Genomic DNA, 27923 nt, shown 5'->3' with positions numbered 1-27923 from the left:
ATGTTTTTCTTGCTACGTGGCAGCCGAAACTGCACACGGCATTCCAAGGAGCACCACAAGATGGTATCTTGAGTTGAAAGCTCAGAATTGTAAAAACTCAGAGCATCGTCTGCTAGTCACAGGTGAGCTGTCAGGCCAACCTGTGAGTTTCAGCTAAATGTTAATTGCCAAAATGTTCTGAAAATGATCCCCTAATAGCAACTAAACCATTGATAGTTCAAGTAAAGATTTCTATGGTTAGACCACAGGAAACAGATTTTAGAATCACAAAAGAGTACCCAACAGGAGAAGAAAGGGGTTCTTATCAACTGAAAGTAGGTGTCGGGGAAGTTTTCCACCAGACTGTGGAAGAAAAGAAAACCCAAGTCCTTTCTGACATTTCAGGAGTCGAGCTCCACAGGCCACTTCCTCACCATGTCATGAACATCGCTTACATAACTGGGTCTGTATTTATCCTCAGAATTTTAAATTAAGGAAGGAACGGTTCAGTTCATCCTTGTATTAATGCTCCGGATTCACCAGATGCTGCACTAACACACAAGAGGCTCGCTGTCGCACTAACCCAGAGCATTCCTACGCGGGTTTCCGTCTTCCATGAGCACAAATTCTATGTCTGAAAAGCAGGGTTAAAGGAAGCAATGAGCCCCATCACTCCTTCCACCTACTTCTCCCCTCTCACTCTAAGTGTGAGTGTGTGTGTGTCTGAGTCTGTGTGCTTCTGCTACAGGGAAAAGCACTAATGGACAAGAAGACACACGCTTCCCTGCAGTGAAATGAAAGTGACAGCCGTGCTCCACTTTAGTTCGGAAGCCACTCCTCTTCTATAACGTGTGGATCGTGGTAACTCACAGGTCTTCACAAGCGACAAAAGAAATCCTATTTGCCAAGCATTTCCTCAGCTACAGTGACTTGATGGAGATGCTCATGAAGATTGTAGCTTCACCGATGCTGCTCGCCTTGCTCCTCAAGGCAGGCCGGGCCAGGTTGGATCACATTCGAGAGCCACCCTGGGCAGAGCTGAAGTTTGGATAATCCAACTGTGAATGAGATTGCCCTGCTTCATACATTACAGAAGCAGGATGAAATAGTTCAAGTAGGCTGCTCTGCCCAGCTGTCTGACCTCAGACAAAGTTATCAAAAAACATCTCTAAGCCTCTCCAACTGTCAGAATGAAATGACAGCAACTTTCCCGCACAGTTACTGAAGACATTCAAAATGATCAACTGTGAAAGGAACAAGGCACACAGTAAGCACTCAATAAGCAAGTGTTATTATTATTCATCAATAACTCATGTATACATATACCCGCAGATATCACCTCACAGACTTCTCCATTAAACATAGTGTTTGATCCCCATGGATAGATAGCTTAACAGAAACACAGCAAGCTGTCAAACTCTAAATGTAGTCAGGCTTGCTTCAGGTTTCAAGCATTAAATTATATTTGACATTTCATTTAGAAGTATCAGAGTAACTCCCTGTAAGCCAAACCCCCACACTCACTTTAGAAAGACGTGGTCTTGAAAGGAAATAAAGTCCTCCCCATTATTATTTGGAAAATGGTACATCTAAAATGTTTTTTTGACAAATTTTTTTCTTGTATACTTCAACATTTTTGCAAATGCATTTCCTTTTCAATTATGTGCTGATATCTAAAATGTAACAAATACAACTGTACACTGTGACAATTTTTATTTACCCTGGAGAGTGGATTTGGGGATAGTGATTAAAAGTGATAGGAACCGGGCTCAGAAAAAACTTAGTTCAAATCCCTACGCAGCTACTCACCACCTCTGTGATCCTGGAAGAGAGTGTTTTCCAGAGATGTGGCTGCAGCAATAACTCCCGTCCTCCGTGCTCCTCACACAGCACACCTTGACATTCACCCACTTAGCGGTAAGGATCCCTTCCCCCTGAACCTGGGCAGACCTTTATGACTGCCTCAGCCAGCAAAGGGAGTCCTGTGGAAGCGACACTTGCAGGTTTCATGCCTTAATCATAAAAGTGGTGCACACAGCTCTGCTTCCTTGCAGTATTCGTCCTTGGAACCCACCCTCCACGCTTTGAGGAAGCCTAAACTTGTGCATGTAAAGAGAGTGTCTGGAAGGGCCATGGCAAGTGTTCCAGCCGACAGACCAGGTGAGAGGCTGGTCCACGGCCACATCAGCTACCGCACACGTGAATGAAGATGTCTGCAGAAGATTACAGCTCAGACGTCCATCACCCCAGCATTCACACCTTCCCAGCTGTGGCCCCAGACATCACCCTGCTGCACCCTGTCCAAATTCCTGACCCTTGGAGTCCGCATGACTACTGAAATGGTTATTGTACACCACTGAACTCTGGGGTGACTGGGGCAGCAGCATTAACCAGAACAGTACCCTGGGGCAAGTTACGTGTTTTCTCTAACCCTCACTTTCTGGAGTTTCTAACATGAGGAGTCAGAACCTCTAATGGGGCTGATGAAAACTCTATGGCACAGGTGAAAATACCATAGCATATGTGTTTATAGCTTCCTCCCTCTCCAGGCTGCTCAGCAGAAATTCTTTGTGTTGACCTGCTCTGGGGAAGCTGCGGTCCAGGTTAAAATAATGTATAAAACTGGAGCACTGGGAAAAGATGAGAGAGAGAATAAAAAACCCAAAAAACTCCTAGAGAATAAGAATATCCAGGTATCTAAAGAGAAATTTTAGTAAGTTTTGCTAAGAAACAGAGTTTTGGATACAATTTTAGGAAGTTTTGTAGGTATCTTACTGCTTTATGCCTTGAAGACACTTCTCAGTATCTTCAGGATAGCTCTGGGATACGCAGACACTGTTTCTCAGAGCTGTGTGTAAATGTTTGTGCTTACACTGGATATGACACTGCTGAATGGCCTTAAAGCAGAAGCCAGAAGACCCGGATTTTAGTCGGGTTTCAGCAAGCTAAACACAGTGCTGTTATGCAGTAAATAAGAATTCGACGGCTAGCATCTCAAATAGTAAGGGCCCAATGGTGGAGGAATATTTAATTATTAATCACATAGTCTGACATATAAATCCTTTTTAGTATTTCCTTAGCCATATACTCACTCTCCACAGTTCCTTGCTAGAAAAAAATAAAATGTTAGTTGTTTCATTCCACTTGATTTTTTGCATCAGAAAAAAACATGTTTTAATTCTATGAAAGCAAAAGTGTTTCAAATTATAGGTTGTTTTGATGAATATTTACTGAATGTCTTCTAATACAGGCCAGGTTCCAAGAATAATACAGAGAACTACATGCATTCTTTCCTCAAAATGCCTATATCCTAGTTGGGGATAAAAAATAAACATATAAACAAGTAAGAAATCAATATGTAAGTGTCAGATTACAACTTTAGCCACGAACAGGAGGATCTTTACAAGAGATGTGCAGAGATCAACACAAATCAAAAGCATGATGCATTCAAAGAAGCATTAGTTCCATTCTGGAAAGATGTGGAAAATTTTCCAGTAGGTCAAAGTGCTAAGTGAGGCCTTAAAGGAGGAATAAGATTGGTTACACAGGAAGAAAGCAAAAAGCCACTCTGATCCAAGGGATAAACTGACATGCTATTCTTATGGTGTTTAGTTGGCCAGTTGGTTGAATAGATGGTTGGAGGTTTCTATGCTTTGCTCTGGTTTCCTTTTAATAAACTGAAGCAGAAAAGAAATATGTACAAGAGAACTCAGCAACAAAGCTTAAAAAGACAGACAAGAATGAGCCTGTGGTGTTTTTCCTAGTCATCAAGGAATCGCTAACAACTACAGAAGGAAAGAGCAAGATAAGTCTTAGGCAATGCCTGCTCCGAACGCAGGGTGTCAGGTGCACTGGAGGAAGATGCAGGATGCGCTGGAGGAAAACACTAGAAGCGGGGCAGCGAGTTACTAACTGCTACAGAGAATGTGATCATACAGACCAGAATCATCCAAAAAGTATAAACATGCTCGAGGCTGGGAGAATATTTTGACAGCACTAAGAACAGCCCCTGGATTTAGAAATGAAACTTCAGACAAGCCTCATGACCAACACCAGTGATTCACGGCGGAGCTAAACCACAAGCAGAATCCTTAGATTTTAACTCCCTCCCTCTCCGACACTGTGCAACACCTCCTACATATACACTATTAATTAAATGTCCTGGCAGCTGATCACCTAATCCCAGTTTTTATCTGAATAACTGTCTCATTGGAAGGCTAGACCAGTTACATGTCAGGAGAGGAGAGGAGATTTGAGCATCTCTTTGAACTGTCATGTTCTAGAATTTCTCCACAAACCAGCATGACCGCCGTGTGATTATATTAGAATAACAGAAGCACATTTACATGAACCTTGTCCCAGGGAAACTGACATGAATCACGACTGGAAGTTTTTGTCATAATAAATCCACTATTAAGACAGCAAGTAAATTTACTCACCATTCTTGACAGTTAAGGACAGATCCCCGGCAGACATTCAAAGAGTGTCTACTCAAGGCCATGTGTCAGCAATTTTTACCTGCCTTAGTTACTTTCGTACATTCGTTTCTGCTTTGTTTCTGCCGCATGTTTAGGAAACTAGACAAAGTGAGGGCAGCACCACAGAAACGGAGGCTCACCTTCTCCTGTGACTGAAACTGCGGAAACTTCATCCCAGGGAAAGCGGCAAGTTACCCCTGTCTCCCAGAAAAGTCACAATGCCGAGATAAGCGTCTGTAGAGCATTATGGAAAGACCTATCTGACAAAGTCTGGAGAAATGAATGGGTTTAGATTCAAACAATTTTACATTTTTAGGGTTGAATATAGCTCAATGTTGTTGCTTTAAATCTTCCCCGATTTGTGTTACCTGTTAAATCCTTAATGCTAATGGTTAGCCAATTATAAAGAACTGTGAGTTTTTTATGCTGAAAAACATGATTCTCTCCTTACAGCAAAGATGAGGCTGTTCAGTGATCATGGCTGAAGCTAAAGCATCAACTACCAAGCGGCTGTAACAGCCTTAACTGTATGCCGATCACTTTGAATAGTAAGGACATTTTGGAAATAAGTATCTTAAACTCAGGAAACTCCTAAATTAGCATCATCGTCACAACTGCCTGCATTACAGAAAAAAAGAAAAATTTCCATTCAAAATTATCAAATAGTGAAATCATTAACACCACTTAATTCAACACCATTTCACGTTCCTCCTGGTCTAACTACAAAATGAAGCTGTTTTGAAAAACAATTTGCAACCATTGTGTTTATTTACACACATACGTTACCTGTCTATTAGCTAATAATACTGTCCACACAAGGAGCATTTTATAAACTTGAAAATGAATTCTCATTAACTGTCTACACAATCTTTCATGCAGGCACCATATAAAAACATCAAAATTACTTTTTTTCTCTATGTCCACTAAGTGCTGAATACGTCCGATTCCATTCCCTTATGCTATTTTCTTGTAAGTTATTTCACGTTTTTACCATTTTGCAAATAGCAGTAATCCTCAAATCAGTCTATTGAGATATATGCCCAGATAGTAGCATGTAAATACGCAGGGAGAGACAGAGGGAAAGTCTTTCAGAGGCTGCTTTAAACACCTGGAAGAAAGGGAGAATGATTTCAGCGGTGAAAGCAGGCTCAGGAAGGGGCCAGCTCTGATTAGAAGCCTTGAAAGCACAAACCGCCGCATCTGAAGGTAAAGTAGGGTTTTCAGTAACTCACCCTGAATCACAGCACTTGTAAGTGGTGAGAGGCGACTGGAAGGGGAAACAGAGTTTGACCTTTTCTTACTGAGGTAAAAGAGCTTCATCCACTGAACTGGAAGCTTTTAGTGCAGTTACTAGAAGACAAAGCCACATGCTTGAAAGGGATAGAAAGAGCAAAGCCTCACAGTTTTATCAGAGAAGGTGCTTCAATCAGTTTACATCTGACTGAAACTCAAAGGATTCCCACAGACCCACTCAACAGTCCCCTTTAAGATTCAAAACTTCTCATCAATGTCTCTTTATTAAATTTCAACACACAGAACATTGCAAAGTGCAAGGAGTCCTTCAGAAAACATGATTGCATTGTATAGCATATCAAAGCATATTAAAAATTATCCCTACAAGAGGAAGCATAAAACTGGAGCTTGTGAGATATTAAAATAACAGTCTTGTGTTTAGCTCTGCACAGAATATACCCCTTTCCTCTTTCTGCGTAGCATTGCTACTGTATTTTCCCATTTCATTGGGGACTTTTGGTGTTAGAAAGGCTCAGGTCTACCTCCCAATGGATTATCTTTTCTGACTTGCTCATGAAAAACCCAGTTTTTAAAAAAAATGAATTTTAGATGAATGATGGTGTGAAAAAGTCACATACTGCAGATGTCAAATTAGGTTTTTGGGGCTTTTTTAGGTTTGCAGTAAACCATTAGTTTCTTTTTTAAAAAAGAAAGCTTTAACATCTACTTAGGTTCTCCCTCCTTTATCATTGTGAACCAGCGCAACTTCACAAATCAAAGTAACGAGGGAGGAGTCATGATAGTTGACCTACATTCTGTATCTTGGAACTAATTTTCAATAATTTAAAAGGAAGGAAGCAGGACCAGTCTGCATATAGAGCATCTGATCTGCGTCATCACTGAGGGTCATTTCCTTCACCCAGCAACTTGCACCAAAATTCAGGAAATAAATACCAGTTTCACGAACGAATAATAAAAATTAAGTGGCAGATAACTGACTGAATCGCCATACTATTTATCTGCTGAAAACAATATATTAACCAGAAAACCACTAAGAACCCACGTAAGACAAATGTCACATGCTGACAAGAGCACTAAAAACACAAAGGAAAACATGGTGTAAGTGAAGCGAGCAACGAGGACCTAAGTAAACAAAGCAATGACTGGATGTAGCAGTCTGAGCAGCAGCGTCCCAAAGACGGCCACGTCCTCATCGGGGAAATCTATGAGTATGTTATCTTCCGTGGAACGAAAGGATTAATTAAGCTCGTTTACTAAGCTAGGGATTTTGAGATGGGAAGATTTTCCTGAATTACCTGAGTGGATTCAATGTGATAACCAGGCTCCCTACACTAGCTAGGTAGGAGTGTCAGAGTCAAGGAGGAAAATGACATTAAAGCAGGGGTCTGAGTGATGGAACCGCTGGCACTGAAGACGGAGGAAGGGGCCACAAGCCAAGGACTGCAGGCAGCCTTAAGACACTGAAGAAAGCAAGGAAAGAAAAAGCAAGGAAAGAAAGTCTCCCCTAGAGCCTCCAGAAGGGATGCAAACCCACCAACACCTTGATTTTAGCCCAGCGAATTCCATGTCAGATTTCTGACTTCCAGAACTGTAAGAGAAATCTGTGGGGTTTTAAGCTGCTAAATTTGTGATAGTTTGTTATAGCAGCAATAAGAAACTAATACACTGAGTTAAATAAATATTATTCCTTCATTTTAAATCTGCTTTCAATGAAAAGTCACTTTCATTTAAAAATGAGAAGAGTGCAAGCAAGAGAACACAAAGAAGTACACGACATTTTCTGCTCTGCCCACTTTAAAGGGTAGGACTTCATCCACCCGGATGTACGCTGCAGCTTAACTGTGCATGTGGGAGGCGTGGCTCTGTTACTGGAGAAGCTCTTCATCTACAACTTTTAAGTCAAAGTTAATTAAGCTGAAAATGCCATCTCACCATCTGAAGTTTCCTTGCTGTTCAAAATGCGGTTAACAAAGAACACTTCAGGTTTTCAATTTAGAAATGACTACTTCCCTTTCTCTTTTGTCGGATCCTCACCAGCAAGGGAATTCATAATTAAAAATAACTCTAACCCCTGAGAGACAGAACGCCAACAGTCCCACGTTTCATATAAATATGCAAATTTTCTTTGCGAGTCTTTCTAAATGAACCTGCTTTCTCCATCACGCAAGGATGATAAGTATCCTGTTGCACTAATAACCTTTCAATATTATTAACTGTGTTTTCCTTTTAGGTCTAAAATAAGTACCTGGTTGCTGGTTAAGAAAAATCTCCTGAGAGGAAAGGCTGCTAAATGGTGTTTGTTTCTATAAACACAAAATATGTCATTAATCCAGTTTTATCCCAGAGAGGACAGTTGTTTTCATGCATTATGGTGATTTTATTGTATCTTATTAAGGAATAATGGCAAACAAAAGCAACTGCATTAACACAGCCTTGTAATAAAATGTAACGTTGCTGCTATTCTAATTAGTTACACCCATTTTACGGGAGAAGGGAGCCAGGTATGCTTGGTTCCGGTTGAGCCACGAAGTCTGTAAGGAAGAACACCTTCCACGGGTTTGCAGCACACGTGTGCGGGGCTGCTGCGCACGGCTGCTCCAGAAGCAAGGCCGAACGGTAACTGGAAAGAACTGGTCTCACCTCGAGAGGTTTCCCCACAACCACGTGCCAGAAAAACATTTTAAAAGGCTTCCCAACAAAACTTGTGTATTGAGATACCTGCTCCCTTGAGGAGTTAACCAGGCACGCAGCTGGCCGCCTGCCCCACTCTGGGACCAAAGGCAGGCACGTGAACAGTTGCAGGCCTGCGGGTTTGGAGTCAAGTCTGCAAAACCGGGAGGTGCTCTGAAAAGCCAGCACCCTGCAACCTGTATCTCACTTCAAACACAGCTACGTATACTATAGCAACTTAAATTTCTTGAAGAAATACAGTCGGTAGGCCAGCGAGTTGATTTCTCCACCCTGACACCTGCTGCGAGCTTCACCACAGCCTAGAAATGAGCGTCGAAATCTACTCTACTAGCCAAGGCTCTTCTGGTGGACAAACGTGGGAAAGATGTGTGCCTGGAAACAGGTATTTTAATCCTTAGAAATGGCAGCTTTCTTTCCTATAAGATATAACTCCATGAAATTGGATTCTTATTTTCAATAAAGTGAAGGATTGACTTTTTTTTTTTTTTTTTTTTTTTGCTTTATCCCAACAGCAACAGAAGCCATTGATTTAAGGGCACATTCTTATTATCTTGATTATGTTCATAGAAATTAAGTGCCAAGGAACTGTGATGTACTGGAGCCAAAGCAGGGCTCCTTTTGGCATCCGGCTAAATCTTAAGGGTTGTAGTTTATATCTTACTGGTGGCGCAAGCAAAAGCCAGGGGGTCTCTTCAGGGTCACAAGTCGCCAGGTCTGTGTGTGAGTGAAGCAAATCCTCGTTGTCTTTGTAAGTGTGCAGTGAAGATGGGGGAACAGAGAGCTCAAGGATGGATTAGGGGAAATGGCCCAACAGAACTGAGCTCAGAAATGGTTTTAGGACATATTTGACATATGACAAGCAGGTACTATTGTGTGGGAGTGCATCACTGTTTACTTACAAGTCCCTATGGGAAAATGTCCAACGGAAACTATCAATAACCAGTAGAAAGTCGGGGCTGGTGAGAGACAAATTTGGCTTTATGCCACCAGAATCTTTATAGTAGAGGGATGTCACGGGTTCTAAGTTCTGTTAGAACACCAGCGTGAAGCCTGCATTTCTCTTGTTGACCAGTACACGCCCAGCCACCGAGCACAAGTCCTGCGCCATAGGAAATATTTGTTGAATGATGAATGTGTAACCAATCCAAGTTAACGGCCAGGAAATTTCAACTGTCGGTTCTTTAGGACCTTCGGAAAAACCAGCTTTGAGCAAAGCTATGATTATTAGACCTGTGACATTAAGGGAAAGGACCACCCTTAGCTACCTAGAGTGGTGTCCAGAAGGGGACAGTCAGAGGACAGTATTTACAGTACTTCTAGTGTTATGGTTTGGGCTGGGGGATATTAAGGTGAGTCTTGCAAAGAAAGGGACCGGCTAGAGTTAGCAGAAATTATGACATTAATAGTTTTGGGTTGGTGGGTGCAATGTGGCAACCTGCTTAAAATTCCTTAATGAGGAAACTGTTCATCTTAACTAGTCAGGGTTCTCCAGAGAAACAAAACTAACATATATGGGAAAAGATTTATTATAAAGAATTATCTCATGTGATTATGGAAGCTGACAAGTCCCAAGATCTGCAGGGTAAGCCCCAGCAACCTGGAGACCCAGGAAAGCTGATGGTTTCATTCCAGCCTGAGTCCAAAGGCCTGAAAAGCAGAAGAACCAATGGTGTAGTTCCAATCTGAAGGCCACAGGCTGGAGACCCAGGAAGAGACAATGTTTCAGTTAAATCCAAAGGCAGGAAAAAAAGCCAATGTCCCAGTTTGAAGGCCATCAGGCAGGAACAATTCTGTTACTCAGGGGAGGGTTAGCCTTTTGTTCTAGTCAAGTCTCCAACTGATTGGACGAGGCCGACCCACATTAGGGAAGGCAATCTGCTATACTCTGTCTACCAATTTAAATGCTAATCTCCTAAGCACAAAACAGCTAATACACAGACCTAGTGGCTTGTGATTCTGAAGAGACCTGCTAGTGCTTCCTTAGGCCACAAGTAAGATATAAACTGCAGCCCTTAGACTTAGCTGGATGCCAAAATGAACCCCACTTTGGCTCCAGCACACCACACAGAAACACCCAGAATAATGAACTGAATGTTGGGCACCCCATGGCCCAGTGAAGTTGACATGTAAAAATTAACCATTACCCTCAATAAGTAAGCTATTTTCGATGGTTCAAATTGTTATCTTCCAGGAACCAACAGCTAAATTATGTTTCCTTAATTTTAGTGCAAAGAATGTCCTGTCCCTGTATTGTTTAATGATGTTGGTTTCAGTTTCCAAACTTTTATCATACCTACTCTTAGAATCTCATGTTTAAAAACAACGGTCCTCAAACCAGGGCAGTCATTTGTCCTATGTATGAGATTTCATGGTTATCTTATGGTTAGCAAATATGACACTGAGGCTGTAAACGTGAAAAGCACACTAGAAGGTTGGGATTATCCAGATATCCTACAATATCCTCACAGTGTACACAGAAAATTGAGGAAATATTCTGGAGTGTAGAACATGCAGATAATTGTCTCAATCTGTATCTAATAGCTACAGTGCAGTCTTAATTCCTGGCCACATCAGTCTTCATAATGCAAATACAGTGATACCTGGGAATTCCCCAGTAATGGTGATCAGCACAGATCTCCTAATCAAGTGATTTGGGTCCAAAAGGAGAACGTTTAGCTGGCGAGCGTAATTACCAAATCTCTCCCGCTATAGATCAAAGCCTAACAAACCACAGCCCCATGAGCCCAACCTGGCCCCAGGAGAGTTATGGGAAAGCAGCCACTCCCATTCATTTACATCTTGTCTCTGGTGGCCTCAGCCCTACAGTAGCAGCAAAGTTGAACCACCATCACAGAGACTCTAAGTCAGAAAAGTCTAAACTATTTCCTGTCTGGCCCTTTACAGAAAATCTTTGTTAACCTCTAATCTATATGGATACACAGACACAGCTTTATAGACTATCTTTCTATGCAGAACTAAACATGAACTCTGTAAAAGATTTTTCTCATCTAACTATAACGTCACAGAGCTGCTTTTCTTCTAACGTGTTGTTTCATTACTTTTTCATATTTTATATAAGGTTTGCTGTCAAGATTCTAAGCTCACTTAGCCTTCTCTTCTTGGTTTCCACAGTAAGAAAACCATCTGGACCTGTAAGTGTGAAGTAATAATTACAAAGAGTTTAGTATATGCAAAATAGAGAATAATATGTGATGCTTAGCTGTAATGTATCTAAAAATGTCTCACCGTGTTTGTGTGCATATCCATATATATATACATACATATACGTGTATGTGACATAACCACACATGGAAGTTTTGCTTTCACATACTGCATTTTAGCCCCATTATGCTGTACAGTCAGTCAACTGTTAGAGATGTCTGTTTGCCCCCAAATGCCCACTTACTGACAAAGTACTCCTGACTTGCTCTCATAGTGAAAAAGCACCAGGGACAATCATTAAATGACTATTTATCTGCGATGAATATTCACTTAATCCATGTCTAAGGAGCTTCACAATTGACAGGACAATAAACAATCTTTTCACGCCCACTTTAATTCTGGGTTCGTTTGCTTTCTCCACATCCTTGACTTTAGACAAGGTAAATTCTGCACGTTTGTGGCTTGACCTGGGAAGCGTTAGTTTCTTCTGTGTCCTACATGAGCTCCCTGAAACTCACAATACAACTCCGAGAACAGTGATTAATTAGTTCACAGATTTGCCATCTGCTTCATTCAAGTCCTACAAGGTGAGAAATGACAAATTTGGACTAAGAGAAAATGAATGTTACTGAAGCTGTGATTCTGCTCTTTGAAAGAGAAACAAAGGAGTGGTGAGCTTGGAGTGCAAGCCGCTGGTGCGCCGGCAAATGTTTAACAAGTGCCTTTTGAAGTTTGGAGGGAGGGACCTAATTCGTAGCGTTCGCCTATTTTCGAAGTGTGAACACTCCCCAAGCCAATTTCAAGCTATTGACCTGATAGGCAGAGTTGGGAAAAGATGGTCCATAGAACACTATCATATACTTTCTCCTCCATACACGTGTCATACGGGTCAATAAACTTGAGAGCGTAGAGAATAATAAAACGTCATCAACTAATTAGGAGCTGATGGATCTTTAACATTAATTACTTTCATTTTTAATATAATTTATTTAATTCTAAATTTTTATCATTAATTTTGAATAATAGCTAAGCTTAACCATCAGCTCACAAGTTCCTGAAAATTTAACGATCATCTCTTACCAGCTCATACAAGCCAACTCTCATGCACTGGCACAAGCCAGCTCCAGTACATCACTGCTATGAGTCTATATTTTGCATAAAATATAACTGTGCTGCTTTTGCTTTCTATGAAAGAGAAGCTTCTTCATTATTAGTGAAGCTTAAAACAACTCTCTCACCTCTCACCCACTCCCTGTCACTCACACAGACACACATCCATATATATACACAGAATCTTACTGAATTTAACATCTCTGGAACAAAAACCATCTACCCAATGGCTGTCACTATGGAAGTGACAATCAACTGGCATGTTTTTATTGTTTTCATGGGCTGAATGCAAGACATCACTGTTTTCTTGTTTGGGTTGAGGAGTCTCAGATATCAACTGCAAATTGGCATGTAAACCTCTAGTGAGTCAAGATAAGAATGTCTTAATAACCTTTGCATACTCAGTGCATGATAGTATAAAGTACCAGATGTCACGTACTGGATAGACACCTGTTAAAGACCGAATTGATTAATCAATAATCCTCTGAAAAGAGGGTCCCATATAGTTTCTACCTAAATTTTCACCAACAAGCTATTCAAGCACAGGCATCAGCTAGTTCTTCTGGAAATTTTCAGTGGAAATATCTTACCACACATCAGTACAGACTTCAAACAATTACAGACACAAATAAATTTTTAAGAGATTTTTATGGATTCTGTATACTACAAATGTTCAATTTAAAGGCTGAATTTCCTAGATGAATCAACAAAGCCTACCACTGCCTAATACTGAAGATTTTACACAGTTATCGGGCACCTAGAAAAGTACCTGGCATCTAGCAATTTCAATAAACTTTCATTGGAAGAAAAGCCCTTCATTTGGCTAACAAAGCACTATTACAGTGTCCCCACATCACTAAATAAGAGCTCTAAAGTTTTAAAATATATGCCGGAGAACACAAAAATAAAGACGTAACCAGACCAGGCTACGTATCTTGTCTAGAATATAATGCTCAGTGGACTTGATGAGGCTACAATTCAAAGTTTTAGGATCACAAATCATTTTTATTCCTTTCTGAAGGAAGGTGGTTTTCAAAACATTTTGGAAATTTTATGAAGTAAATTAGTCCCTGGGTACAAGGTCGGCGTGGAGAGTCAGGCAAAGGATACTTTTATTACTCAGTAAATCTTGCACATGAGGTCTTGTCACCCAGGGTTCGGTTCCTCAAAGACACAGTAAGAACAGCGACTTCGGTCTTTCTTAACCAGCTAGTGGGACTTACTGAAGACATTCACCCCGTCATGATTCCTGGACAGAACCCTGGACTCTGACATCATGAATGCTTAGTGACCCTTCCAAATAACATAGCAATGTTTTACGTTTTGTTTTGTTTGCTTGGGGCAGGTTTGATTTCTGTATCTCCCTCCTTCAAGAAAACTCAGAAACCCAGATTTTTTTCTTTTCTGATTTTTTCCTCTTCCTGCTTTGAGCTTTGCCGCCAATTCCCACCATATTAGCTGCTAATAATTTTCTTACCAACAACCAGCTCCATCTCTGATATGCCACCCCACACACACCCGACCCCCCAGTCCAGTTCCCCAAGCAGCTTCTCAAAAGTCTCACTTTAAAGCTGTGACCACCTAAGGGAAAGGTGTCTGTGCTGTTTACAATTCTGCAGTATCCTAGCACACATACAACACCACACACCCTTAACGACATCATTAAAATTAATTGAACTGGTCAAATGGGAACACACGCCAACAAAGATAATATCTGATTGCTTCCATTTCCGAAATTATAGTCTGTGAACCAGAAATAAGACATATCAGACGAACTCCTTCTTTTACAAGTCACATGACTGACACATTAAAGAACAGAATATGCCGTTGATTGTCTGGATTTTAATACATCATTTGATGAGGTATCTTTCAGGACATGGCTAAATTATTATTTCCAATCAATTGTCCAGTTTTCATGGAGACATAAATGGAAATTTCTATGTCAAATAAATATCAATAGTGTTGATAAAAAGTGACATTTTTATTTAGTATTCCAAAGTATTTTTATACATATTATCATACTTCATCTATATAAAATTGGTTATATACCAGCTGATGGACATGAAAATTAAAGATCATAATCATAGCAATTAAGTGACAGAACTCAAGTCATTTGCCTGAAAACCACTAGTTGTTTTTCCCACAGCATTCTGAGTTCTCTATTTTTCTGTCCTTTATAAGAGTTCTTTCTTCACCATCTTTATTACAATAATAAATAAGAGGAAATGGGTGAAGGAGATCAAGGGGTACTAACTTCCAGTTATAAGCTAAGTAAGTCATGGGGATGTAATGTACAGCATGGTAACTGTAGCTGGTAATAATAATTTTAAAAAAGGAATCTAATTAAACTGGCATTATTCCTGGATTGCTAAAAATATTGCTTTTTTGTCATATTAGGATGCTGGTTTTCAAGGATCTCCTTTTTTTTTTTTTTAAACCTAATTTAAAAACTGCTTTACTGAAGTGTAATTTGGACACAGAAAAGTTTACAAATCACCCAGGAATTATCACAAAGTAAGTCAGTCTAGGCGACCACCTCCTAGATCAAGAAAGAATGCTCCCTGGCCACCCCCTCCCGATTATTACCGCTTTCCACCTCCTCCTCCTTGAGGGGACCCAGGGTGACGTCTAACACTCACTCACTGTAACTGGGAATTTATATGAATAAATGGAAGTATGCAGTCAGTATTATGCTGTAAGGCTTCTTTTGCTCAAAAGCTCAAAAGTACAGTGTGAGATCGTCCATGTTGTTGCTCTACTGTCTTCATTGTGTAGAGTTTTCTGTGGTACGAACACATCACAATTTACTGATCCATTTCACTTTGGAAGGAATTTGGGTCATGGTCAATTTAGGGTTAACGTGGAAAAGGACGTTATGCTAATTCTGGTGCAAATCTTTAATGCACGTGTGCACGCATTTTCCTGGTGCGCATCAAAGCCTAAACATGCTGGGTCATTAAAGTGATTTAATTTTAAGTAAGCAAGTTGACTTCAGGTGAGGGCTTTTATTCCTTTCGTTAATTTACATTCCAAATATAGTCCTGAATTCCTGAATTCTGAATTTTTCAGAACCACCACTTTAATTTTTATAATTAAAGTGAACTTTACTTTGAACATATACATCACTTGGTATAAACTTCTTGAACTCTGGCTTTCTGTGTATGATAACTTTTAAAGAAAAGCTATACTGTATAGGCTTTTTGCCTAGAGTAATTAGAATCATTCTTAAACCTATCTCTACAAGATCTCTTTGAAGTATATTGAGTACAACTGATGCTTGGAATAACAAATTGAACATAGATCATGGCAGATAAAGCACTTGCAAACCTTCCTCGTTATGAATGCCCACCACAAAGGGTTTCTGAAAGGAAGTGCTGCTATTAACATACTTTGCAAGAAATCCTTACTTCAGGATTATATAAATTAAATTTCAGTTCACCCCAACATTTCATTCACTATCCATGAGAGCAAATTAGTTTTAGTGATCTGGCAACTCAAGCACTTAAATATTATTAGCCTTCTTCTTCTTAGCCTGTGTCCAGTGTTTGTGTTCCCACTGTTAAAATAAACATGCAAGTGTGTACTTAGGGAAATCAAAAGGCTAAGGCTTTTTTATTATAAATATTTATAGTCACTCTATCTCTGGTCAGTAGACCAACGGCTATTTTTAGAGATTCTGTAGCTCGCTAGTCATGTATTACATACCCTTATTATAACTCACTCTCTAGTTGTAGCAATTTTATTCTTTTTTTTAAATTAATACACTATCTAGAATGTAACACAAGAATAAAATAGGAGAAAAAGTCAAATTTATGCAGGTGGCAAAACACCTGTTATTTTCCAATCATGATCCAAGTCAGCAGTGGAGACGCTGAGATGGTAAGACAAGGTCTTTCAAGCACTACTTGAGAGAAGTGCCACCACGTAGCTGCAGACACTCTGATTAAATTAAAGGACTCATTGTTTAAGGCACTGTTTAAATTTGAGTCCCCCTATTCACATGATGAGAAAAGGCTTCATGTATCACCAATGACAGTGACCTTGCTCACCACTGAGGGAGAACTGAATAGAATGCAGTTTTAGCAACAGCCTGCATTATAATATGGACAGGATTAGACATGACAGAAAATTGATCATTTTCCAGATAGTTTAGGCCAGTCACAGAGTCATCCATCAGGCTGTTGTACAATGGATGGCACAGAGGTCAGACAGTCCATATAACTAGGTTCTTTCTCATCATGCTGCAGTTCACCCAGGTAATTCAGTCATTAGGACGGCCAAAGATTTATGATTGATTAGGCGAATTCCAGCTCACTTCCAAGACAGCCTACATCAACCCCATTGTTTACCACTCAGTACATTACTTTTCCATTTGAAATAAAACAGTCTCGCAGTAAGTAATAATTTTTGAGGCCAAATAGCTTTAATAGCTGCTACTCAGTGGAAATGCTGGCCGAACCGTCATCAATCCAGCTTAATCCTAGGCTCGCTTCAATCCACCTCCACAAGTGCTTCAGTTTCAAAATAATTAAGCAAAGATAGTGGGACAGAAGAACTCTATTAGTATGACTAATTTTTTCCCCCAATTTAATTGTATCATGATCAGAGAGAAAACTCTCATCATTATAGAGATGGATAAAAATCAAAAGCAAGCTGAACTCAACCCAGATCTTCAAAACAGTGTTCCATTGCAGTCTAGGGTCTCCTTCAGTTACAAGAATTTTCCTTAAGAAGCTGCCATTTAAAAAGAATTTTAAATGACACATTGGTTAGCAGGATGAGAGGGAGTGGGAGTTCATTCCCATCACAGGAGCACAGGCACGAGGGCAGCAAACAGCACACTGCCTGCAGGGGACGGCACAGAGCCCAGCATGGCTGGGGCCATGCAGGAGATGCGGCCAGAGAGGTCTGCAAGAGCTCCAAAACGGAATTAAACAAGGGGTTAAAAAACGCACCATTAAACTATGCTGGTAATGGATTTTGAGTAAGAAAGAGACATGTTCAGAAACGTTGTTTTAAAATCACCTTAGATACCACTCAAAAGCTTGATTACAGTGGGACATGCCTGCAAACGGAGGGACCTACAGGAAAGGCAGTGCAACAGTCCAGGAACGGAACACTCCGGGCGTGAACTCAGGCAGTAACTGAGAAGTTAGGAGGGTTCAAACAAGACGTGTTTAGAACGTTGACTAGATGAGACTTATTTATCAATTGAATATGGACAATGTAAAGAGAAGTAGGATTCTGGAACGACACCTAAATCGCCTCCGCGGAGGGGAAAACAGGCTCAGTGCGAGCTGTGGAATATGTAAGGTACCTGACATACTTCCTCGTGGAAGTTCCCAACAGGCAGTTGAGATGTAAGATCTTGGACAGACATATGAATGAGGCAATCATCAGCGTACAAGTGGTAGTCGAAGGCACCCAGGTGGATAATGTCACCTCAGGAAAAAGGAAAGTAAGAGTTAGGACCTCGGAGAACACAGGTAAGCCCACAGAACACTAAAATGAGGGAGCAGAAAGTGATACGAGTTTGTTTCACCAGATAAGCTTTGGCATCGCTGTAGTGGGGGAGGCAATTAGTCATTTTGGCAGCCAACAATTTCTGATCGTTGAGATAATGACCAGCTCAGCAGAGTAGGGATGTGGCAGAGCAGGGATGTGGCCGAGCAGGCAAGGGGAGGGAGAATCCAGGCTGGTAGGTCATGAGCAGCGGCAATGCCATGGGGAGGCTGGTATTATTGGGGCGTTAGGGACCTCACTGTGGAAGCCTTTGTTGAGTTCAGCAGTTGTGGGCACCAGCATCGTGATGACACGAATGGACATGTGTTATGGTTGAACTGTGTCCCTAACCTCAGTACCTCTGAATGTGACCTTATTTGGAAATACGGCTGTTGGTGTCATTAGTTGAAATGAGACCACACTGGATTAGAGTCATCCCTTAATCCAATGATGACAAACGTCCTTATAAGAAGAGAGCCATACGGAGACGCCAGAGGAGAACAGCATGAGAGACAGAGGCAGAGACTGGAGTGTCACAGCGGCAAGGTGGTGCTGCCCTGGGACCGAGGGCCACCCCAACCACCAGAAGCAAAGAAGACCCAAGGAAGGATTTTACCCAGAGTCTCAAAGGGAGCACAGCGCTGCTAACACCTCCATCTCAGAACTCTAGGCTCCAAAACTGAGAGAGAAGTTACTTCTGTCATTGCATTAAGCCACCCAGTTTGTGCTGGTTCTTACAGCAGCCCTAGGACACTGGCAACAACACTCAGAGCCCAGCTCGGCATCACAGGGCAGTTCTAAACCAGGACACATGCGATCAGCTCCCCCGGGATCTCCTGGGCTTGGAGGACGTTGTGCCCACGGTCTGATTTCAGCAAAGCACCCGAGTTCATTCAAGTTAAATTGAAAAATCATTTTTCTTTGTATTTTTAATCACATGATGTCAATAAACAGGTTAACTGAATTTCCACTTTAAAAAAATATATTCTTCTGGGCCTGTGCCTTACTTAAACTTTGTACATGTGCAAGGTTAGCTGGATAATTAAAGTCATTTCCCAGAAGATTTAGGTCAGAAAAATAATTAACCTGAATTATCTAGGTGATAATTTTTTTTAAAAAAGGGGGGGAAGTAGGGGAGAAATGGTGCTATTTTCTCATGACCTATATATTAAAATGCCTCAGTCTTCATGTGATGTTTGATGTACAGACTCAGCTCCATTTGAAAAAAAAAAATACCAAAAAATTTTTAGAAATAAAAATTCACGGAAGGAATATATCAAAGTCTTAGTTTTTAAATATCTCCATTAAACCTCAGGTATCCCACTGTTTATAAGATTTTTTTTCATTATCACCATAGATCTCTAAGCAATGAAGAAAATTCTCATAATTTTTTTTAGCTAGTATACCAATATCTCAAAGCTCCTGGAATAACCTATGTGGTTTATGTTTGCATTCTTTCAGGAGAGGAAAATATATATATTTCAAGAAAGAAAACAAAAATATCCAGCACCTAGGGCAAAATGTAAGGGAAGAACGCTCCAACAAAATCTGACTTGCACAATAAATCTGTTCTGTCAGTTCCTGGACAGGCATGTTTATGTTGACCTCCTTCTGTTTGGAGAGAGAGGAAAGAAGCTGGTGTTGATAAAAGGTTATAGCAGAATAAAAAAATAAATCGGGACACAAAATAGTGACATGAATTGCCCCCGCCAGTCAGGACTCTGTGTTTATTATTTTTCTTTCATTATGCATACAAACACAAACTGCAGTCAATTTCCCCTTCTATTCCCTCCAGACTGGGAGGAGAAATGCCTCTTTCCTGGCAAGTTGCAGGGAAGCTGTGGAAGCTAAGCAATAACAATTCCAGCGTTTGATAAGGATCTTCCTGTCTTCAAGTGCATGATGTTTTACTCTGACCAATAAAAACCCTAAGAAGTCAGTGCATCCTCTCTTTACTGTAACATACAGGCAGGTCTATATCACACCTATCAGTTCACCCGTCAAAGTCTGTGAGTGTTCACTGGAAAGACTGCTCTGAGAATAAACATATCGTAGGTAGGTGCATACTAGCACAGGAGCAAGAAGAGAGAGAAGGAACAGAGGGTGAAGAGGGAGGGCAGATGTGAGTGAGGATTATTTTGCATCTGTGACATTTCCAACGTTCACTCAGAGAAGGACTCATTACTCTCTTTTTTTTTTTTTTTTTACGTAGTAAGGTAGTGACACAAAATATGAGATAAAGTCACTGATGGAAACAGGTACCCTAAGCCTAAGATGCCAGTTTCATTACTAAGTGAAAGGTGCTCCTCGGTGGTCTGGGTGCACCTGGGGTGTGAGCCACGTGGAAATCCACCCGCACTGCAGTTTCTCCAGCCTCGCAGCCCACACACCGTGAACGACGTGGCCCCCCGAGTGCCTCCTGTGAACAGACCCTGTGTGGGTGCTGTTGTGACCCAGAGACCCGCAAACACATAATTAAATGCAAGTTATGCATTCCCTATGAGAAACACAGATAAAGGCACTTATGTCCCAAAGAGATAAGATTTTTTTTTAACATAAATCTTTAGTGAAAAGAATCTCTTTCAAAAACACTCATTTTCCTCTGAAAAAAAGCAGCACAGAAAACTAGCAATATTTACCCATCTCCGCAGAAAGCTACACACAGGCTCACAGCGCAGCCTGGGTGAGCCTGCTCCCTTCCTCTGTGACTGTCCCTTCACTTGGTTTATTCACCAGCGCATCAAAGGCCTGTGATCACTCCTCCTCCTCCAGAGCTCTGAGACAACAGGAGAGGCATTTTACTTCAAACCGTCATAGCCGTAGGACCTCAGAGCCACCGCAGAAGCGGTTAGATCTGTGTTTCCCCTTTCTGGGTGACCGACGCACGAGGAAGACTGTAACGTTGGCTGATGATCCCCAAATGCTCCCCATGCGTCAGCCTCCACTTCCAGTCTGATATATGTGTACTCACTTAATGTCACTTAATCCTCCAAACAGTGCCACCAGACTGTCGCCATCACCGTCTTCATCTTACAGGTGAGGAAACCGAGGCTTACAGAATGACGATCATTGAGCTAACGATTGCCCATGACGGGGGCCTGTCAGCTTTAACTCTAGAGATGACATTATTAACCCCAGGGTCCACTGCTTCCCTGGGGCAGGCATTCAACCCACCAGACTTTCCAAGCAAATCAAAAAGATTGTTCTCCTCTGTCCTTTAATAGGTGCGCATTTTGATCCATTTCTACTCTTAGCTGGTTAAATGCTGAGGGTTATCTCTGCCATCTAAATGATATTCCCCCTGTGGTTGTACTGAATAAACTTATTAAGAGAAAATTGTTCTCAAGTAAACTGGAGCCTTCACAGAAATAGCTGGCACCCATCAAGGACCACCTTTAACTGGTTTAAGGCACAGCAGGTCCAACTGGCTATTCAAGGTGTCTCATTACAACCCGAGGGATGGAGTCTCTTCGGCCAGGGCTTTATCTCTGCATTTCCTCCTCCTCCCGTTCAGTCCCATTAGCAATCAGACGATTCCTGTCTCAGACTCAGGACCTGGTCGACATGGCAGTGGGGGGAGGTCATTCCTACATTACTTGCTTTCACCCACTGCAAAGCTGGCTCCTGCATCAACTGCTAGCCTCACCGTGTCTTCCCCATGGTTCTTCGCCAGCCAATACTTTCCACGGATCTTTTTTAAAGAGAACAAAAAAGAGGGGGAAAAAAAAGCTCTGACACTTGCAAAGCCTATAGGGGAAAAATTGTTCTCACGAAGGAAAGCAACACACACGTCTAGATAAAACAGAAGCGCCTTTTAATATGAAAGCGAAGCAGCCCTCCTGCACGTGCTTTACGCTTTTTATCCTTTTCATGCCCATTTTCTGCCTCCATATGTTTGCTGAATGCTTATATGTGCCAGCGCTTGTTTTAGCTACTGTCCTAGGGAATGCAGAAGGAAACTAAGCTTCCTAACCTTATGAAATTCACATTTAATGGGAGCAAACAGAAAATAAACAAGTGGGCAAACCTGTCAGCAAGCTAAGGTCAGAGGTAGTAAGTGCTGTGAAGGAGGTAAGCAGTGCCTGAGGACGGGGAAGACCGGTGGGGATGCGGAGAGCGCGGGACAGAAGGGGCAAGACTTACTAACAAGCTGACTTTTCGTTGAGATGGGAAGGGTGAAAGGGGGGCAGCCCCTGGAAGGGCTGGGGAGCACTGTTTCCAGCACTACCTCGTTTATTCCTCCCTGAGACCCAACGAAGTGAGCGTTCCAGAGAGAGGAGCAGCCTTCACAGCTAAGAACACCAAGCTCTCAGCTGTTAAATGATTTACCCAAAGGCTCCCACCAGTGCTCCTATCAAACATGAGGCAAGAACCATGACTCACGGCAGCCAACTGCTCCTTCTCTTATCAATGCTCGAAAATAAAACTCCTACCTGCCAAAAAATTCAAATTACTTTCCCACGAGTGATCTTCCAGAAGATCTAAACAACTCAAAGTTGTTTCTCTCAACCCCTTGGGTAACTATACCCAACGGCTGTATCTTCCTGTAAGTGAACTGTGAAACGTACCATTTAATAACCAATAATATATAAATGAGGAACACGGTAACTCGTAATTCTTGGTTTTAGGACATCGTATTTCCGCAAGCTTATTGACTCTATTTGCTTTGGATAATTATGTTAAGTAGGCTATAGTGTAACAAGCAATAAAAGCATTTTAAATAAATACGACTTTGGTCACCAATCATACGTAACGAGTGAGAAATACACTATAAGTAACTATTTGTATATACATGTTTTGTTTATGCACACATTTATCTTTTGTAAATGATTTACTTTGTGTGATTTGTACAAAGAAAGTCAAATAATAAATTCCTAGTACGCCAGGTAGGACTACTTCCAACCCACTGGCAAAATTAGCGCCTGTTTCCGAGAACCCTGGTTAAATTTTCAAACACTTCAACAACCAGAACACAGATTTGCAAAATGTGTAAGCTGCTATAAATCATCCACCTCCAAGCCCACAATATACAAATTTACACAAAGACACGCACGCCTACCACCTTCCTCCTTACAGTCTAAACATCTGTGCCCCCCTCAGAATAAAGGTAGAGAAAAGACAGACGGTGGCCCACGACTTCTGGAAAGATGAGGCTGTGGAAAATAGAGTAGCTAAGTGTTCAACACATGATACGAAACCAATAAAAGTCTTCCGTGTGTGTGCGTGGGGAGAGACATGGGGAAACAAGCGCAGAGGTGTTCCCGAGGACGAAGAGGCCCTTAACACCCGCCCGAGGAAGGCACCTGGGCCCTAAGAGAACCTCAGTGCGCCTCGTCTGCTGTCTGAACGTAGGCTTTAGTCGGAACGCGCTCGTGGAGTTCTGCTACCCTCCATTACTCCCAGCTCATTCCCGTCTCCAGCTTCTTGAGCAGAAGGATCTTAAAAGTAGCCTATTTTGAGAACTGCCATTTCTAGTCAGTTCAGGTGAGTAAAAGGGTGTGTGAAGTAAGGTGTGTGGACAGAATTTAAAACATTTCTTTACTGGTACGCTCATTTTCAGTGCTTTCCAGTGTCAGCCAAAGAGGGGTCTCTGTGGTAAATTTCAGAAGTTCAGCCCCTGCTCCCCTTAAACTAGTTGAAGGTTTTTTTTTTTTCCAGTCACTGCTTTGGAGGAAACCAAACCACCCCAAGACACAGACCATTGATGATCAACTTTCCAATACATAACACAGAGTTGAGTCAAACCAACTGAGGTCTGAGAAGAATCAGTGTGATGCAGGGAGAAAGCTTCGAACATATATTAAAAGAGATCTGGATTCAAACTGATTGTGACACTTAAACCTGGATCAACTTGGGAAAAAAGTTTACTTCCTTTAAAGTTCAACGACCTTATTTGTAAACACTGAATAATACCCTCAATCTTGCTGGGTTATTTTTATGACAAAATGAGATAATACATACAAAATGTTTAGCAGAGTTTTAGCAACAACATCAGAATTAGTTCTAAATATAATGTTTCAGTTCTCCAAAAGTGACTTTCTCATTTTTCTCTCTTAGTATTTGGAGAGAAAAGAGTTAACGCATCTGGTTTGGGAAGGTTCACTCTGTTTACCATCAGAGGTCCCTGGGGGAGAAAAAAAGAAAGCAAATGATCTGATCTCTTTGTTGAGAGGGTAATTGGACTCTCGAGCAAATACAGGAATGATATTTGCTATGAGGAGGGATCTTATGTATTAACAGGATGTCCATGGTTAGGTGTTGCTTGCAGAAAATAAACCCAGCATCACTGCATTCATGAGAAATGATTCCATGGAATAAACCACACACACATGAGAGTCCCAGATGTTTGCTTTCTGTCAGGACCCACCGCCTACCTTCCAACACCCATTCCTGAACCTTTGAAAGCAGGCAGTGCACCATGACAGAGCTAAGATTAGGTAAGACTGAACTCTGTAAGAGGTGCTCTTTAACCGCGTTTTAGTCTACTTTTGACACTAGATTATTGACTATAATTACACATCCATCCAGTCCAGTTTACTATTTTCAACATTTCAGATATTTTAAACTTAGTACTTTGCGAAGATGTTAAAAAAATAAAAGATATTCCCATATAAAAGTATCGAGCAATATTCGTTCTGTGTTTTTTAGAAAACTGTTAACACCTACATTTTAATGATCCAGGTTATGAAAAGATGATTTTGGAAATTATGTCTCATGGATAAAAACATCTGTGGATTTCCACGCATGAACTGTAGCTGCTTCCTAAAATATGTGAGCCCTGAAAGCTGTGAAACTATGGAGAAATGAGTTTAACATTTCTTTGTCTTCATTTTCCAATGGAAACAAAAAGACCATAAATTCTGCCCCTCTTTTCTAACTTCACAAGGATGCTTTTAGAGTGTCCTGGTGACAGATTGTTGTGCTTATTTGTAACCTGTCAATGAGCACTAACTAGCACATTACAATGGGAAACTTACTGTGAGCTACAGAACGAATTACTAAAGCAGTACGCTGCTTTACATAACACTATCTTACAAATATTACTTCATTCAATTCTCCAAGAAGGCCATAGGACAGGTGTAAATGAGGCTCAGTGGAGATAGCTAGCTAATCCCAAATCCCAAGCTAGGAATATTGAAGGAGTGGGAAGCGAACCAACTCCCCCGATGCTAAATCGCTTGCTGATTCTTTCCAAGAAATCCCGCAGTCTGCTTTCTCTCCCTTACTGCTTTCGTGCTAAGTAACCCCCAAACTTCTCCCTTACACTCTCTGCAGTAGTTTTAACCCAGAGGCTATGCTCCAGGAAGAAGGTGATGGGCCAGAAAGACCCACGGAGGTTAAGGGGAAAGCAGCTGCCTGGAAAGCGCCCTGATTGTTCTCACCTTGTCTGCTCCATCCAGGTTTTTTTCTATAAAACTTTGAGATCCCAACTCCAAGACAGGTTCACAGCTTCTAAGGCATGAGCCTGCTCCAACTCCCCTTTGCCTGGCAAAGCAATAAAGCTGTTCTTTTTCTCCCAAAACTCTGCCTCTCAGTCTCAATCTGGCATTCAGGGTGCAGAGGCCAGTTTTGTGGCAACAATATGAAGGAAAAACCTAAAATAATAATATGAACTGAATAACATTCAAAAATCCAAGCAGAGGGTTTTGAATGCTCAGGAACCGTGAAGGAGCTGAGATTTTATTCTACTTTGAAGCTAATGAGTTAGCCTGTCGTAGTTCCACGGCTGCGGGGAGGACGTGAGGCTCCCGGGTCAGAGACAAAGGACAGCTCATCACTGCAAAGCAGGAGCCAGGACGTCAGCATCCACACTGGTTCCCCAGGTTCAAATTCCCACACAGCAATACCAAGAGGCTCAGGCAACACACACATGTGGTGGCTCGCTCTCAGAACCCTGCGGCCAGGGAACCACTCACGATGGGTAGTGAGAATGCCTGTCCTTTGTGCCATTTTCTTATCCTCCTGGACAGTGACCTTGCCAGCCTCTTGCTCCAGAGGGAGACACTGTACCTTCCCATGCAGTTAACTGTACAAATATTGAAGAGAGTCCAGAACAAAGGCAGTCAATGCCTCTCAAAGCATGAAGAAGTGTGAGAGAGACATGGAGGTGATCTGTTACCTGTTTCATAGTCCCTGTCTATTTGCTGACAGTAATTAAGTGTCATAAAAAGCAAACGCAGGTGGTAGCAAAAAAAGTGCATGGCCCTTGAACCATCCTGCAGCCCTTTGAGCCTCCACATGCAACTAACAAACAGGCAAGCCTTTTCTGCGCTGGGATTTATGAAGTGCTTAAAATGTGATTAATAACTTTGTGATCAGATGAAAAGTAATCTGAGGAGGCTATTCTTGGGAGACGGTTCATGGAAACTGATTATAAGATACAGATGAAACAAGCTAAATTAAAACATCAGCTTTTAGATGCCATGACATTAGCTTTTTCTTCGTGCCCCATTTGACGTTCTTTTTTTAAACCAGAGCACTAAAAAAAAAACTTTTAAATGACGGAATTGTCCAGCTAAAAACAACTGTGATTTCTCTTTACTAGGTTGACTGTTTCTAAAGCATCTCATGGAGAGACTGCCTTCACTTGTTGTGTTACTTCTGTATCAGGAGAAATTCCCACTGAGCTTGAATGAAACAACCTTGGGTTAGCCATAATTAATCTTACATTTGATATGTTCCTTCTATTTTCTATGAGCAAGTAACAAAAGCAGCTGATTAAAATTCTAAATGCAGTGCTGATATAAAATATCCATTAGTGGAAAGGTGGCCTGCTTATAATCCCATTAAAGCTGCCAGCATTACCCTAATTCTTAGTATCAAATGACAAGACTAGTGGATGACTCTTTACAGCTGACAGAGCATTAAATGGCTATGATAAAAAAAAAGAAGAAAAAACCCCAAGTCTCCTTGTTGGAATGTGTTACAGAAACTGCCCCCACTGGCATATGATGACTCTTCTATTATTAGTTTAAGTTCTAATTAACATATATATATACACATATATTTTTTTTTTTAGTTGAGGTGTAGTTGACTCACAATGTTGTGTTAGTTTCTGGTATAGAGCATAGTGATTCAGTTATATATATATTCTTATTCATTATAGGTTATTACAAGATATTGAATATAGTTCCCTGAGTGATGGAGTAGGACCTTGTTGTTTATCAATTTTATATATAGTAGTGTATATAGGCTAATCCCAAACTCCTAATTTATCCCTCTCCCCACCCCTTTTGGTGGAAGCAATCTAAATATGTCCATCAACAGATGATTGGATAAAGAAGATGTGATATATAGATGTACGTTATACACACACACACACAAAATGGGATACTACTCAGCCATAAAGAAATAAAATAATGCCATTTGAAGCAACATGGATGGACCTAGTGATTATTATACTAAGTGAAGTAAGTTAGACAGAGAAAGACAAATGTCATATATCAGTTATAAGTGGAATCTTAAAAAAAAGATGCAAATAAACTTATTTATAAAAAACCAGAGAGACTCATAGACATAGAAAACAAACATATATATATATATAATATATAATATATGTATATATAAAAAAATATATAATGTATATCTATAAATATATATACTGTGTGTGTATATATATATATAAATAATTTCAGAAAGCACGTAATACTAAGTTCTTCTGATTAACTTAGAGTGAAACCGTCTTTTTCCCTGAAGTAGCAGAGTTTTAGGAGAGGTGACAAGAAAATCTCAACAACAGTGCCTTAC

At 41.0% G+C, this 27923-nt stretch overlaps 1 long non-coding RNA gene across 2 annotated transcripts in view; it reads right to left on the bottom strand.

The window, feature by feature from the left end:
* The window catches only part of LOC135318764 (uncharacterized), a 49171-nt gene that overhangs the window by 7900 nt on the left and 13348 nt on the right, over positions 1-27923 (bottom strand). The window contains exon 4 of one of the 2 annotated variants that reach the window (XR_010377084.1): positions 17992-18116. The exons of the other annotated variant lie outside the window; for it this stretch is intronic. This is a non-coding gene — a long non-coding RNA (uncharacterized LOC135318764). The remainder of the gene's footprint in view (positions 1-17991; positions 18117-27923) is intronic. 2 annotated transcript variants of the gene reach the window in all.

Source organism: Camelus dromedarius, chromosome 21 (assembly GCF_036321535.1).
Source record: "Camelus dromedarius isolate mCamDro1 chromosome 21, mCamDro1.pat, whole genome shotgun sequence".
Lineage (NCBI taxonomy): Eukaryota > Metazoa > Chordata > Mammalia > Artiodactyla > Camelidae > Camelus > Camelus dromedarius.
Note: the sequence above shows the minus strand (reverse complement) of the source record. Positions and strands in the feature narration are given on the sequence as shown.